At 44.8% G+C, this 16048-nt stretch overlaps 1 protein-coding gene across 1 annotated transcript in view; it reads left to right on the top strand.

The window, feature by feature from the left end:
• Positions 1-16048, top strand: part of Ak4 (adenylate kinase 4) — a gene marked incomplete in the record, with an annotated part of 82768 nt that overhangs the window by 29295 nt on the left and 37425 nt on the right.

Below are 16048 nucleotides of genomic sequence, written 5' to 3'. Positions count from 1 at the left end.
ACTTCCAGACAGGCTCTTTCTGCTTCCTGTGCCTGTTTGAAAATGTGAACTCTCAGCTTTCTGCTCTGGTCACCTCTGTCACCATGCCTGGAAAAGTAAACCAGATAAAGTCTTCTATTAGTTGCCGTGGTCATGGTGTTTTATCACAGCAACAGAAAAGTAACTAATACACACAGATAATAGATTTTCACATCTTCCTTTGGCTAAACACTAGTGTTCCCCCCACCACCACCATGAGCTAAATAATATGGCCTAAGCCTACATGGCAATGAGAAGTTATCAAAACAGGTGGTCAGTGACTTGGTCCCACGAGGATCTTAAGTTTTACGGTGTTCAAAAATAAGAATAAAGAGGATTAAAGTCTTCAGAGTTTCAAAGCTTTAAAAATCGTAAGTTCCAAATCTACCTTTGTCACATTCTTTAGAAAAAGCTTGCAAGTCTCTGGGCGTGGGATTTATTATGAGGTAAAGCTTATCTGTCATGCAGACATCAAGAAGGCACAGGTTGAAGAGAGGCTGCTGGGATTTTGCTGTTGAGCCCAATTTAACTCTCAGCTGGGGCAACCAGGGGTTAGTTTAAAAAGGGTAAGTTGTTTTTTTAAGACTGAACTTTTTGCTCCTTCCAATAGAGGATGCTTTGGAGTCTTAATTGAAAGTCTTTAGTTGACTCAAACATTCTTTGGGGGTTTAAGAATGTTAGATAGCTCCAAGAAGAGCAAGCAGGTTCTTGTAGGGACCAGTCCTTCCCTGCTAAGAGGTCAGACTTAAGATCCAAGTGCAACCTGTGATAATGCTCTTTCCACATCATTTGTACAGACCAAACCAGTCTGAGAATGACACCATGCCTTAATATCCTTCTATGTGATCTACTTGGGTGACTGAGTACTTAATTCAGTAATCTCTTTTGCTTATTTATTCAGGGCTTGCCAAACAATTAGAAGATAGCATTTAAAGAAACTATTGCTGCCTGGAATGTTTTGTTCTTACTGTGGGAGTGAGGCATTTCTGAGTTTCAGGACTGTTGAACCATATAATGGATTTAGTAAGGGGTGTAAAATGCTTGCTGTGCAAGCATAAGGATCCGAGTTAGGATCTCCAGCACCTACACAAAAAGCAAGGTGTGGTAGTAGGTGCCTATAATCCCAACACTGGAGAGTGGGGACAGCGGGATTTGGAGGGCTTGCTGGCCAGTCATAACTTGGAGGCAACTGTGTCCTATGGCAAGTGGGTTCGAGTACTGTGGCCAGCAGCAGGTGGATGAATGTACAGACTGTGTTGTGGGCCTGAGGGATGGGATTTGAAGTGCAGCTTTGTTCCTGACCACCCAGTTGGCCCAGTGGGACATCCTTCTAGTCTGTAGGGACTGGGTTTCAACATGCTGTTGAGGAGCATGTTCCTACTCTGAAGTAGAAGACGAGATGGTGAGGGAAAGCGTCAAAGGTGGTCTTAAAGTACTTTATTTTTTGTTTTATGTGTATGAATGTATTGCCTGCATGTAGGTAGGTACCAGTGCCTGTTGAGGTCAGAAGGTCGGATCCCCTGGAACTGGAATTATGGATGATTGTTAGCTGCCATGTGGGTGCTGGGAATTGAACCCAGATCCTCTGCAAGAGCAGCCAGTGCTCTTAACTGTTGAGCTCTAATCACAGGTAGCTTTCAGTTGAGGCTTTGGAAAAGTGAAATGGAAAACTGAGTCACTGTAGGCCTTTGACTTCGTTGAGGTCTTTACTACTTGAAGAGTGATTCTTTTATCAATCTTTTCTAGCTCTCTGAAAACCCCTCCATCCTAGAGAGCTCCCTTTGGGCCCAAGGTCAGACTGTGGTCCTTTTGGACCTACATCTACATCATAGCTCTGGCCTCCATCCTGTCTTGCTATTATAGCCTAACCTGGCCTTGAACTTGTGGGCTCCCTCCTGCCTTAGCTTCTAAATGCTGGCATTACAGTTGTGAGGCATCATGCCTAGCTTCCTGTCCCATTTACAGGCATTTATTTTAGCATTGCTGAAGAGTGGACACTAACCCAGCGTTTCTTTTCAGGGAAATGTTTAAAACATTGAGGTGTGGTGAAGCATTGTTAAGAAAATGAACTCTTGAGCAACATTTGATGACTCATGCCTCTGGTGACCCCAACATTAGGAGGTGGAGGCAGGAGGATCAGGAGTTCAAGGCCAGCCTAGGTGACTGGAGACTTTGCCCCAAACAAACAGACAGACTAGAGACATTTTTCACAAGCAGACAGACATACAAACAAAAGAAAATGGAGTCTTAGGTCAACCTGCTTGAATTGGAGTCCCATCTTTGCCATTTATTAACAGAATTACTTTGAGCAAGTTGTTTATTTTTAAATATTTGGTTTTTTTTTTTGTTTTGTTTTGTTTTTTGTCTTTTTGAGACAGCGTCTCCCTGTAGTCCCAGCTGACCTGAACTCACTATGTAGACCAGGCTGGCCTTGAACTCACAAAGATCTACCTGCCCCTGCCTCCCAAGTCCTGGGATTAAAGGTATGCGCCACCACACTCGGCTAATATTTGGTTATTTAAAAGCTGTTAATATTACATAATGTGCCACTTAATGGCTTGTGTGCCATAGGACATGTATGGAGGTCTGAGGACAACTTGCAGGGACTGGTTCTCTCCTTCTACCATGTGGGTCCTGGGGATAGGTCAGGTCATCAGGCTTGGTGGTATATGCCCTTACCTACTGAGCCATCTGATTGGCCCAAGATTTGCTTTATTTATTTGTTTGTTTGTGTATATGTATGCCTGTGTGAGTGAGTGTATGCACACATGTGTGCATGTGGGCGTGCCCCTCTGTGTGTATGTGGAAGCCAGAAGAGGGTTTTGGATTCCTCCTAGCTGGAGTTACAGGCATTTGGGATGTCTAGCTTGTTACATGGGTGCTGAGATCCAAACCCCAGTCCTCACAATTGCCCAACAAGTGTTCTTAACCACTTAGCCATCTCTCTGGTTCCCTCTTTCCATAGTAACTTACTTACGTCTTTCAGTTTCTTCCTCAAAGAATTGAGGAAACCAGCAGCACTGACTGGTAGATATTTGTAATTCAGTGAATTCTGTGTAAGTTGCATAGACCCACCACTGGTACTAAGGGGCAAGCACCTAATACTTCCATGTCCTTGGATGCAGTTTGCAAAGAGGCATCACTCCAAGTCCTTTCTTTATATTAATAATATACAACTTTTTAAAACAACGATGGGCAGCGAGGCACAACCTTGACTGGGTCAAAAACACACAATATGACCAAAGACTTTTATAGGAGCCTTAATTGTTAGAGCTGGGACTTAAAAACAGTTTGGCTTTAAATATTTTATTTACTGTTTTTATTTTCTATGTATGAGTGTTTTGCTTGCATGTATGTAAGTGCGCCCTGTGTATACAGTGCCCCCTGCAGAGGCCAGAAGAGGGTGTCAGATCGCTTGGAACTAGAGTTACGGGCAGTTGTTAGCTGCCATATAGATGCTGGGAGTTGAACCTGGGTCCTCTGGAAGAATAGCAAATGTGTTTAACCATTGAGCCATTTCTTCGGTCCCCTATGGAGTTTGGCTTTAAAGTGTGTGGGTTTTTTGTTTTGTTTTATGATAGGGTCTCACTATGTAGCCCTGGCTGACCTGGAGCTCATTATGTAGACCAGGTTGGCCTGGAACTCAGAGAGATACCCCTCCTGCCTCTGCCTTTTGAGTGCTGGAATTAAAGGCGTGTGTCACTGTACCTGGAAGAATATAGGTTCTTGATCCTTACACTAGATTCAGAATTTTCTAAATAGCTGCCAGTAGCAAGTGTCAGGGTGTGATTTAAAACTGACTTTGTCTTTGTGGCATTAAGGAAGGAAAGTCTGACTGGAGGGTGGGATCCTGGATGTCAGAAATAGCTCGTTTGAGTTAAGTGCCAAATGATCTAAATTTAAGAGTTCTTTAGATAATTTATATCTCTAAAGGACATTGACTTATTTTGACTTTTTTGAAATAAGGGTTTTACTCCTTATTTCCGACTGGCCCTGAACTCACAGTGATGCTCCTGCCTCAGCTTGTGAGTGATGAGCATAGATGTGTGAGTCACCACCTCTGACATCTTTTTTGGTGCATGTGTGCATGTGTACTCATGTACATGTGGGGGTCTGATGTTGCTTTCTGGAATCTTTGGTTGCTCTTATTCATTGAGGCAAGTCTCTCAGTTGAATCCAGACAGATGGGGTACCACATCCACTCAACATTCATGTGGGTGCTGGGGATCCAAACTCTAGTCCTCACACTTTTGTGGCAAGCACTTATTAACTAACCCCCCCCACACACACACACATACACAGCTTTTGATGTCTTTTTTTTTTTTTTAAGTAGCCTATGCTGACAAACTCTGTAGCCAAGGATGACCTTGAACTTGAGATTTGATCCTCCTCCTACCTTCCAAGTGCTGGGACTACAGATGTATGTCACCACATCTGGTTTATACAGTGCCAGGGATGGAGCCCAAGGCTGTGTGCATGCTAGGCAAGCACTCTTCCATCAGAGCTGTATCCTCAGTCCTTGGCATACATTTGTGTGTGTGATTGAGGAGGTGTGGGGGAGGCTGAGGCGTGGATGTGGGTGTCATTTCACAGGAATCATCCACCTTGGTTTTTAAAAAATATTTCTATTTGTTTTTTTTTGTGTGTGTGTATGAGTGTTTTGCCTGCATGTATATAAGTGCACCTGTGCCATGAAGTGCCTGTGGAAGTCAGAAGAGTGCATCGAATTCCCCTGGGACTGGAGTTAGGGATGGTTGTTAGTCATCATGTGGATTCTGGGAATCGGTGCCTGTGGAAGTCAGAAGAGTGCATCGAATTCCCCTGGGACTGGAGTTAGTCATCATGTGGATTCTGGGAATCAATCCTGCATCTTCTACAAGAGCAGCTAGTGCTCTTAACTGTTGAGCCATCTCTCACTAGGACCTGGGGCTGGCTGATTAAACTAGTTGGACAGTGAGCCCCAGGGATCCTCTTGTCTCAACATTGGGATTACAATCACATACCACCAGGTGTGGCTTTTTTTTTACATGGGTGCTGGGGATCAAAGTTAGGTCCTCATGCTTGCTTGGCAAGCACTACCTACTGAGCTATCTCCTCAGCCCAATATCCATTTTTTTCTTAAAAAATTTTAAATCACATTTTATTGATTTATTTGGCTGGGGTACTGCATACACCCCAGGGTGCATGTGTGTGGAGATCAGAGGACAGCTCATTGGAATCAGCTCTTCTACTGTTTGGGTTCCAGGGATTGAACTCAGGTAATCAGGCTTGGCAGCAAATGACTTTATCCACTGAGCCATCTCACTGGCCCCCTGGCATCTATTTTCTCAAAATATTTTTTTCTCAAGCGTGTGTGTGTGTGTGTGTGTGTGTGTGTGTGTGTGTGTGTGTGTGTTTAGTATGTTAAGCATATTCCCTATCCATCTTCCGTTTTATCACCTCTTCCCTAAGATTTTTGAAGCTACTTTTCTTACTGGAAGAGATTCATCAAAATGATGTCAAATACAGTTTATAGAATGACTCAAATATTTTTCAAGCACTAAAATGCCAAAATAGTCTTACAAGTAGAGAACGAACTTACTTAGAGTTTTGAGACTTACAAAGCCACAGTTTATTGATGGTCAGGTCTCTTGTTCTGTGTGTGTTGGTATTCTCATCCATGTTTGAAGAATGGGACTGCTAGGGTGAGCAGTTCTAAATCTGTTCCTTCCATGCGCCATTTGGTACTTACAAGATGTGCAGACTTACGAAGGCATTGGGTCCTTGACAGGGTTTTTTTCTCAGTAATTTTTTAAAATCTGGGACAGTGAAAGGACATCGAGGACACTGAGCCTCTGGTGATCCAGCCAGGTGTTCTGCCAAGTTGCTGCTTGGTGGGTGTTTGTCCAGCTCTGTCTTGTAAATCCAGTGAGCCCTCACTTGGTCAGAACAAAGTGGGGGCAGAGAGAGGGAAAAGGGAGGGGAGACAGCAGTTCTATATTAGCATCTGAACATTTAACAGTGCCTTTGAAGCCCTTGAATGTCTTTTTTCCGTCCCGCTCTTGTCAACTACCATCTCAAATCTTCTAATTATTCCCATATAGTTTGACAAAACTATAGTATAATATCCAATGTTACATTTATTTTGTCTGTTTTTAACTTCTATGAATGGCAGGTTCTTTAGGCAGAAAAAAATAAAATTAAACCTTACATTTATTAAGCTTGTGCCAGTAAAAGACTGGAACATTTGTATAGGTTGATTTTGTTTTGTAAGTAGGTCAGGCTGGCAACTGTGTGGTAACTGGCCAAGTCATCAGAAACAGACAGCAAATGATGCTTCCATCATGGTTTCCCTGACCCCTCAGAAATGTTCCTTAGCTCTGTGCTTGAGAGAGGGCTCAGTGATTAAGAGCACTGGCTGTTCTTGCAAAGGACCTGGGTTCAGAACCTAGCACCCTCATGATGGCCAAAAACCATCTGTAACTCCAGGTCCAGGAGATCTGGTACCCTCTTCTGACCTCTGCTGGCATTGTGCAGCATGGTGTACTTTCATACCTGCAGGTAAGAACATTCATACATATATCATAAAAAATAAACAAAAATTTAAATCTAAGAGATGTGCCTTAGCCCTTAGTAAATGTTTTCAAATGAAATACTGAACTACTGAATTATAACAACAAGACCAGGGGATTTGTCATGGCAAGTGTTTTATTTTTTCTTCTTCTTCTTCTTCTTCTTCTTCTTCTTCTTCTTCTTCTTCTTCTTCTTCTTCTTCTTCTTCTTCTTCTTTTTTTCTTCTTCTTCTTTTTTACATTAGATTCCCTTTATTTGGAAGACAAGAAGATTTTTCCAGCCAAGAAGAGTGTCAGAGGCCCAGGCTTTAGGCCTGGGATAGGTTACCACATGTCTCTTCTTCTTCTTCTTCTTCTTCTTCTTCTTCTTCTTTTCTTCTTCTTCTTTTTGACAGAATTCTTGGTAGTCTAGGCTGGTCTGGAATGCTCAGTCCTTTTGCTTCTGTTTCCTGAGTGCTAGGAATCCAGGTGTGCACCACCATGCCCAGTTTGGATGTCTGTTTTGCATCAAACCCTGTTTCTTTCTTCTGCATACCTCAGACAGTGGTGTACAGACAGACCTATCCCAGCTGTATGATAGGTACATTGACAGTGAGGAATAAAAGGTGCACTGCCAAGTGCAGTGGGATGGAAGGTGGGATGCGCTGGGGGCTGTGCAGTGGAAAGTAAAGAGGGCTGACGCCCTGGAATGGAGCACAGAGGTGATGGAGATGTGTGTCTGGAGAAGCCATGCTGAGTGGGCAGGAGCCAGAGAGAGAAACTTGGAAGCCACTGCACTGTGGTGGGATCCTTTTGAGGTGCTGTAAGCTGTGGTGCAAGCTAGACCGCTGTGATGCAGGGTGGAAATAAGAGTGTGGGCTGTGGAGTTGCAGGGTTCAAGTCTTAGCTTTTGAAGGCTGGCCTTAGGCAGAATCACACTGGGACTCAGTGGCCTATGAGCACATTTCCCTAGGTTAACTCTGTACGTACGTTTTTTGCAATACTTGTTCGTGGGGTGTGTTCCATTTCTACTTAGCTTCTTGAGAGGACTCTTAACTTGTGCTTGTTAACTTTGTATGGCATCCAGCACACAGTAGGTATGTAGAGATGTGCTTGGAGATGAGGTGTGTTTGGGATTTTTGCTGGTGGTTCTGTGTGGTGGCAGTGGCTTGGGGTATCGATGATGACCTGAAGATGACATGAGCTCTCTTAGGTGATTTCCAGCCTTTGCTTCTACTGTAAAACACCCTTGTCATTGCTGATCTCATGTTGGCACTTTCTGAGTTACTCAAAAAGGATATAACAAAGGCAAAGAGAAGACAAATATTCAAATGTAATCAAAAGGCTTCATTTCCCCTTCACTTAAATTATGAATGGTAGTTGCAAGAGACTTGCATTCTACTTGATGTGCTTTACCTAAGGTCAACTGTCGTGTTTTTAATCACCACCCTTTGTCTCCCATCTAGAGACTGAGGGAGCTTGGCTGGCTCGGTAGCTCTGCAATGGTCAAAAGTGATTGATTAGCTGGCTAATTCAGTTTGACTAACCATCTTCATTGAGTTATGACTGATAACCAATTCCTGTTTCATAAGATATTTACATGGAACTTGGTCAGCAATGTAGGAACATCTCTATAGCTTTAATTTCTTTCATTTATTTATTTTTTGAGTGTGGTGGGACAGGGCATGCTAGGTGCACAGGTAGAGATCAGAGAACAGCTTGCATGAGTCAGTTCTCTCCTCCTATATGGGTCCTAGGGATCTAACTCTGGTAGTCAGGCTTGTTGGCAGGTGCTGAGCCAGCCCCTGCCTATGGCTTTTTTGGGGAGGGGGATCTTGTGTAGCCCTCGGTGGCCTGGAATCGATGTGTAGAATCTCCACACCTCCTCACCATGTATATCAAGCTGACCTTGAACTTGTGGTAGTGCTTCTGCCTTTGCCTCTCAAGGGTTAGGTTCATAGGCATGTGCCACTCTCTGGCCTCCTCTGTAACTTAATTGTGGTAATTACTGACAGTTTAATTTTTCTGCCTGATGACAGAAATTTTCATGGCATTTTGCTCTTGAAAGCCTTTGAATTAGAACCCATTCCTATTGCTTAGGCTTGAAGCTTTGGTACAGGCCATGTGGTGACTGGTGTCAAGTCTGGTACACAGTAGATTCCAGCGCAATGAGTTCTTAGTGGACAGAGATTATTCAGGATCAACCGCATTCCCTCTTCGCCAGCTCTCTAGTCTCCATACCCGATCCCTCTCGAATTCATGCCTGCATCTAGCCTTTCACATTTTGCAACCGTCTGAATTTACTGCTATTTGGAACACATCCATTTCTCTGTGTGTTTCAGCTGACTGCCCCACATATTAAATAGAACGGCTGTGGGATGGGTTTGCTGCTATCTAAGTATCTGTGTGTTCATCTCACGCTCTTTATAAAGAAAGCCACCTACTTACTGCCTTTCTTAGTTATATAGAAAGAGGGATTTTCTTTCCCTCTTATGGTCATTCACAGTGAGCCCAGAGGACAACTTGTGGGAGCCAGTTCCCTCCTTCTACCTTTATATGACTTCTGGGGATTGAACTCATGTTAACCTGTCAGACTCAGCAATAAGTGCCCTTATCCACTGAGCCATATTGTCCCCTATTTAGTATTATCTTAAGTACATAACTTACCAGGTAATTTTATTTTCAAAATCAGATCTGATCTGACATGATTAGAAAAAAAATTGTGGGCTGGGGAGATAGGTCATTGGGTAAGAGTATTTTCTACACAAGCCTGAGGACTTGAATTCTGATCCCCAGCACCCACATAATAATTGGGCATGGCTTTGTGAGCTGCTAACCCAAATGCTTGGGGGCTGGGGAGACATAGACAGGAGGATTGCTGGTACTTGCTGGCCAGCTAGCCTAGTTGATAAACAGTGAGCTCCAGATTTAGTAAGAAACCCTTTCTCAAAGGGATAAGGCAGAACACAGCAGAGCATGACCCCCACTGCCCTCCTTTGGCCTCTCTCTGCACGTATGTATCCATACATGCATACTCATACACGTTCTGTACCCATCACACACAAGATGAAATACAAATATTATTTCTCAAGTTTACTAAACTTACATACATTTACTAAAATTTTGTACATTTGAATGTGTATTTAACAGAGATTAGATGAACTAGATTATTAAGACATTGCCACAATGTTTATTTGTAAACATTCTAATTAGAAAACAAATTATAAAATATATTTATATTTAACATAGAACATTGTTTTTTTTTTTTTTTTTAAGTATGCTTTGACATTGGAGATTGTTAGAAATAAAATCCAAGGTCTCAGGACCCATCAATACCACACAAAGAACCCTCAGACAAAGCGAAAGTAACTCAACAAGGCGGATTTTACTTTGGCAGAAGGGTGTCTTGTGGTCAGTCAGTTCCAGCAAGCACACACAGGACCCAGAAGCCTGGTGGGCTTTTATCTCTAATGTAAGAGAACTGTGTCTTTTTCCCATTGGCTGGGGTCCAACCTCACAATCTTTCCCAGTTGGCTAGTTTAAAGAATCCAGTGCGGAGGGAGAAGAGCACCACCGAGGGCCATCAGGCTCAGGGCCTTTCCTTAAACTTCCTTAAAAAGTCTTACAGGGTGTGGTGGGATTAAAAGATTAGAATTCTAATTAAAATGTGAATGTACAGAGTTTGAAAGAAAACACCAATGTTTGTTTCTTACAGGGATGATGCCAGAAATCTGTACATACGTGCATAGTATTGCACATAGTTTTACCATGTGATCCTTTATTTCCTTTTTTTTTCCTCTCTTCTCCCCTCTCCTCCCTCATCTTCTCTTGAAATAGTCTTCTGTGGTCAAGGCTAGCCTCAAACTTGCTATGTGGTCCAGGTGACCTGAGTTCCTAATCCTCCTGCATCACCACACCTGGATCAAAAGATTTTCTTGTTTGAGACAGGCTCTCCCTGTTTCCCCACCTGGCCTATGTAGACCAGGCTGGCCTTGATCTCACAGAGATCCAACTGCTTTCTGAGTGCTGAGATTAAAGGCCTGCACCACAATGCCTGGCTTCAAAGATTATTTTTGAAACCTTCCTGGTGCTTAATGAATTTGTGTGCATGTGCATATGTGAGTGTGTGTGAGGCAGTGCATGTGTTCAGTCTTTTGAAGTACTTCTTGGGAAATTGAATCAGCTCTGTAATTTATCCAACAATGTCAGGCCAGTGGACATGTTGCCTGTCATCCTCCAGAGGGAGACTACAGCTGCCAGAAGTAGCCGGGAAAGTTATTTTGCATCTTGATAATCCTTTTAATTGTATATTGGAACAAGATTGCTCTGGAAGTCTTCCATGGGGTTATTTTAAACTTGGGTCGGATCAAGCCAAGGCAGTCTCTCAAAGGACAGGTGAAGGGCTCCTTCCCTGGGTCCTGCTTTAGATCAGGCCTATCTTGTGCTTGGATCATCATAGCCTCCTTTGCTTCCTCTATGCCAACCCCATCCCATTGTTACATTGCCCTGTTCAATCACTTATCTCCTTGGACTTGGTTGAGTGCTCTTCTCTGTCATCATGAACTTGTTAGCTTTCCACAGAGGACCCTTCCTACACTTTTAATTTGTACCCAGCCCTGCAATTGAAGTAGCTAATCTAGCTCTGGGAGTGGCTTTTTTAAAGCTGCCTTAAACATCCTTTGAAGTCACCACCATGTTTAGCTCATGTCCTACTGGTATGCTTTCCATCCGTAAGCATGTGCACCATGTACACCAAATGCTCCCCGGCCCAGCGGTCTGCCCCCATGTGCTCCACAGCCCTGCAGTGCATTCTCCATGTGCTCCATGGCCCTGCAGTGCATTCTCCATATGCTCCATGACCCTGCAGTGCATCCCCCATGTGCTCCATGGCCCTGCAGTGCATCCCCCATGTGCTCCACGGCCCTGCAGTGCATCATGTGCTCCACAGCCCTGCAGTGCATTCTCCATGTGCTCCACAGCCCTGCAGTGCATCCCCCATGTGCTCCACAGTCCTGCAGTGCATTCTCCATGTGCTCCACAGCCCTGCAGTGCATTCTCCATGAGCTCCACGGCCCTGCAGTGCGTTCCCCCTGTCCCCATGTGCTCCATGGCCCTGCAGTGCATCCCCCATGTGCTCCATGGCCCTGCAGTGCATTCTCCATATGCTCCATGACCCTGCAGTGCATCCCCCATGTGCTCCATGGCCCTGCAGTGCATCCCCCATGTGCTCCACGGCCCTGCAGTGCATCCCCCATGTGCTCCACGGCCCTGCAGTGCATCCCCCATGTGTTCCACAGCCCTGCAGTGCATCCCCCATGTGTTCCACAGCCCTGCAGTGTGTCTCCCCATGTGTTCCACGGCCCTGCAGTGTGTCCCCCCATGTGTTCCACGGCCCTGCAGTGTGTCCCCCATGTGCTCTATGGCCCTGCAGTGTGTCCTCCCATGTGTTCCACAGCCCTGCAGTGTGTCCCCCATGTGTTCTGTGGCCCTGCAGTATGTCCTCCATGTGTTGTTCTGTGGCCCTGCGATGTGTCTCCATGTGTTCCACAGCCCTGCAGTGTGTCCTCCATGTGTTCCACAGCCCTGCAGTGTGTGTCCCCCAATGTGTTCCATGGCCCTGCAGTGTGTCCCCCCATGTGTTCCATGGCCCTGCAGTGTGTCCCCCCATGTGTTCCACGGCCCTGCAGTGCGTCCCCCATGTGCTCTATGGCCCTGCAGTGCGTCCCCCATGTGCTCCATGGCCCTGCAGTGCATCCCCCATGTGCTCCATGGCCCTGCAGTGCGTCCCCCATGTGCTCCACGGCCCTGCAGTGCGTCCCCCATGAGCTCCATGGCCCCGCAGTGCATGCTCCATATGCTCCATGACCCTGCAGTGCGTCCCCCATGAGCTCCATGGCCCCGCAGTGCATGCTCCATATGCTCCATGACCCTGCAGTGCGTCCCCCATGAGCTCCATGGCCCCGCAGTGCATGCTCCATATGCTCCATGACCCTGCAGTGCGTCCCCCATGTGCTCTATGGCCCTGCAATGTGTCTCCATGTGTTCCATGGCCCTGCAGTGTGTCCTCCCATGTGTTCCACAGCCCTGCAGTGTGTCCTCCCATGTGTTCCACGCCCTGCAGTATGTCCTCCATGTGTTGTTCTGTGGCCCTGCGATGTGTCTCCATGTGTTCCACAGCCCTGCAGTGTGTCCTCCATGTGTTCCACAGCCCTGCAGTGTGTCCCCCAATGTGTTCCATGGCCCTGCAGTGTGTCCCCCCATGTGTTCCATGGCCCTGCAGTGTGTCCCCCCATGTGTTCCATGGCCCTGCAGTGTGTCCCCCCATGTGTTCCACGGCCCTGCAGTGTGTCCCCCAATGTGTTCCACGGCCCTGCAGTGTGTGTCCCCCATGTACCTTCTCATTTCCTCACCTCCAAGTGATGAATCTCTTCTCAGGTTTTAAAATCCAAACATTTAGGACTGGCTGATGGCTGGGGATGTAAAATGCTCAGTGGTAGTGCAGTTGCCCATGTGAGTGAGGCCCTGGGTTCCATCCTCAGCACTGCCAAATGACAACAAACCTGTCAGAGTCATGTAACCAAACACCAGCTCCAAGTATACTTTGCTTAACTACTTTGGAAAATTACTATCTGAGGTCTGGGCTAGCTCTGTTATTTTTTGAGACAGGGTCTCATGTGGCCTGGGCTAGCCTACAGCTCCTTATATAGACAAGGATGATCTTAATTAATTAATTAATTATTTGTCTGGGGATGTAAAATGCTCAGTGGTAGTGCAGTTGCCCATGTGAGTGAGGCCCTGGGTTCCATCCTCAGCACTGCCAAATGACAACAAACCTGTCAGAGTCATGTAACCAAACACCAGCTCCAAGTATACTTTGCTTAACTACTTTGGAAAATTACTATCTGAGGTCTGGTCTAGCTCTGTTATTTTTTGAGACAGGGTCTCATGTGGCCTGGGCTAGCCTATAGCTCCTTATATAGACAAGGATGATCTTAATTAATTAATTAATTAATTAATTATTTTTGTCTTTTTGAGACAGGGTCTTCCTGTAGTCCCAGCTGACCTGAACTCACTATGTAGACCAGGCTGGCCTTGAACTCACAATGATCCGCTGCCTCTGCCTCCTAAGTGCTGGGACTAAAGGTGTGCGCCACCAACGCAATTTTTATTGTCTGTCTCCACCTCCAGAATACTGGGATTACAGGGTTGCACCACCATGCCTAGTTTATGTACTGCTGTGGCACTAACCCAGGGATTTATACAGGCTAAGCAAACACTCACCAACTGAGCTACATCTGTAGCCCCATCATTTTTTTTCTCTTTCCACCTCTTTTCCTTCTTTCCCTTCTTCTCTTCCTCCTTTTTCTTCTCTTCTCCTCACTGAGATAGCATGTCCCTGGCTGGCCTTGACCGCATGGTCTTCCCATCTCAGTTTTCTGAGTGCTGGGATTGTAGGTGTGTGCCACTATAGCCTTTAGGATAATAGCCCTTGTTTTGTTAAGGTAAAACATACTCTTTTGGGGGGCTGGAGAGACAGCTCAGTGGTTAAGAACATTGGCTGTTCTTGCAGAAGACCTGGGTTTGAATCCCAACACTCACATGGTAGCTAACAACTGTCCTGTCCGTAACTCCAGTTCCAGGGGATCTGACAGCCTCTTCTGTCCTCTGCAGGCATTGCATGACACAGGTGCACTACCTACATGCAGGCAATGCACAAATACACATTAAAAAAAAAAAAAAGCTTTTTTCAGTTATCAAAGTTTTCATTTATTTGTGCATGCACCAAAATTTAATGGATCATCCTATACCTGGCAAACACTGAAGATACTAAATTGAATTCCTCCCTCCCTCCTTTCCTCCCTCTGTCTCCCTACCTGTCTCCCTCCCCCCTTCCCCCCGCCTCCAAATAGAAAGTAGTGCTGAAGGGACCTTCGACCTGGGGGTAACTACTAATAGGCACAGAGTTTCCTTCTGGGGTATAGAAATGTTCTGAAATTAGAGTCTGGTGCTAGAGCTGTAGCTCAGTAGTAGAGTGCTTGACTTTAACACACAAGGCCATGGGTTCAGTCCCCAGCACTTCAAAGAAAAGCAGCACTAACAACAAATGAGCTCTGATTAGGGACTGGTGGTCATTGTACAACACTGAGAACATACCAAAAGCCACTGGGTTGTATAACATAAAATGGAAATTTTATGATGTGTGAATTATTTCTCAATTAAGCTGTCAAAAATCTCAATGTGACATCATATCTGAAGGTGATCATCATGAGGATTATGACAGCACATGGAGTACCCAAAGCATGGTAACTGGTCAAATTCTGTCTCAAGATCAGTAAGCTGGACCTTTTCTTTACAGCTATATATCTAGAATATTAACCGTCACATAGTTTGCCATTAATGATACTTGTTGAATAAGTGTGAATCTTTCATGTTCAAGCTCAGCAACATTCTTTAAAAAATGTGTTTGTGCATGTGGCTATCTTGAGGTTTCTGCTAACTGAGGCATGTTACTGTGTCTGCGTTAGTGGGGCCTGGCTGCTTGGGCTGTGCTGCATTTGGCTTTTGTCTTTATAGTCCTGGTGTCCTCCATGTTTTAGTTCTCTTGTTTTAACCTCCCAACAGCTGTGATTATAGGCATGTGTCAATATGTCTGGCTTGGACTGTGTTTTGAGCCACCTTACAGTGTTGACCTGAGTGACATGGAGCTTTCCACAGTCCATGTTTCAAAGCTTCTCTTGGGTCTGGGACTATAGACTCAGTTTGAGGAATCAAAGGCTCTACCCAAATCCAAGGCGGGAGTGAGAGTGGGGTCAAAATACTTCGTGAGCATTTTTGCCAGTAATTTAATTCTGTTTGGTTTGTTTATTGTTTGTATATGCATGATGCATTTATGGAAGTCGGGAAAATTTTCAGGAGTCTGTTCATCCACCATGTAGCTCAGGTTGAACTCAGGTTATGAAATTTGATGGCAGACACCTTTACCCACCGAGCCATCTTGCTGCACTGTTTTGTGTTTTTGTAAGAATTTAACTGGCCTGTGTGAATGTGACCCTAAATTGTTCATCATCAGATCCCAGGAGAAAAGTAAACTTAATTTTTGTATATTCTAAGAACTAGAAAGATTTGACACAGTCATTTGTTTGCCCAACACAAGTGATCATTTCTACATATAAGAAATTGTTTTTCTCTTGAGTGCATTTTGAAATTCATATCCTTTTATGAACTTGGCAGTCCACTAATAGTGCCAACTTGCCTTTAAAAGACTATGTTACCGTGTACCATCTGTTTATATTGAGGCTCATGAAGAAAAAGAAACTCTGTGTGTGTGTGTGTGTGTGTGTGTGTGTGTGATATTATACAGCATTTTGTCTTTTTGATTTTTCAAAGTTTTTTCAAAGTTTGTGTAGTCTGGCTTTCTCAGCCCTCTGTGCCCCACCTCCCACCTTACTTCTTTTTGTCTTGGCCAATTCACAATCCTTTTTTTTTTTTTTTTTTTTTTT

This window comes from Nannospalax galili, unplaced genomic scaffold (genome assembly GCF_000622305.1).
Source record: "Nannospalax galili isolate Female #2095 unplaced genomic scaffold, S.galili_v1.0 scaffold553, whole genome shotgun sequence".
NCBI classification, from domain to species: Eukaryota; Metazoa; Chordata; class Mammalia; order Rodentia; family Spalacidae; genus Nannospalax; species Nannospalax galili.
Note: the sequence above shows the minus strand (reverse complement) of the source record. Positions and strands in the feature narration are given on the sequence as shown.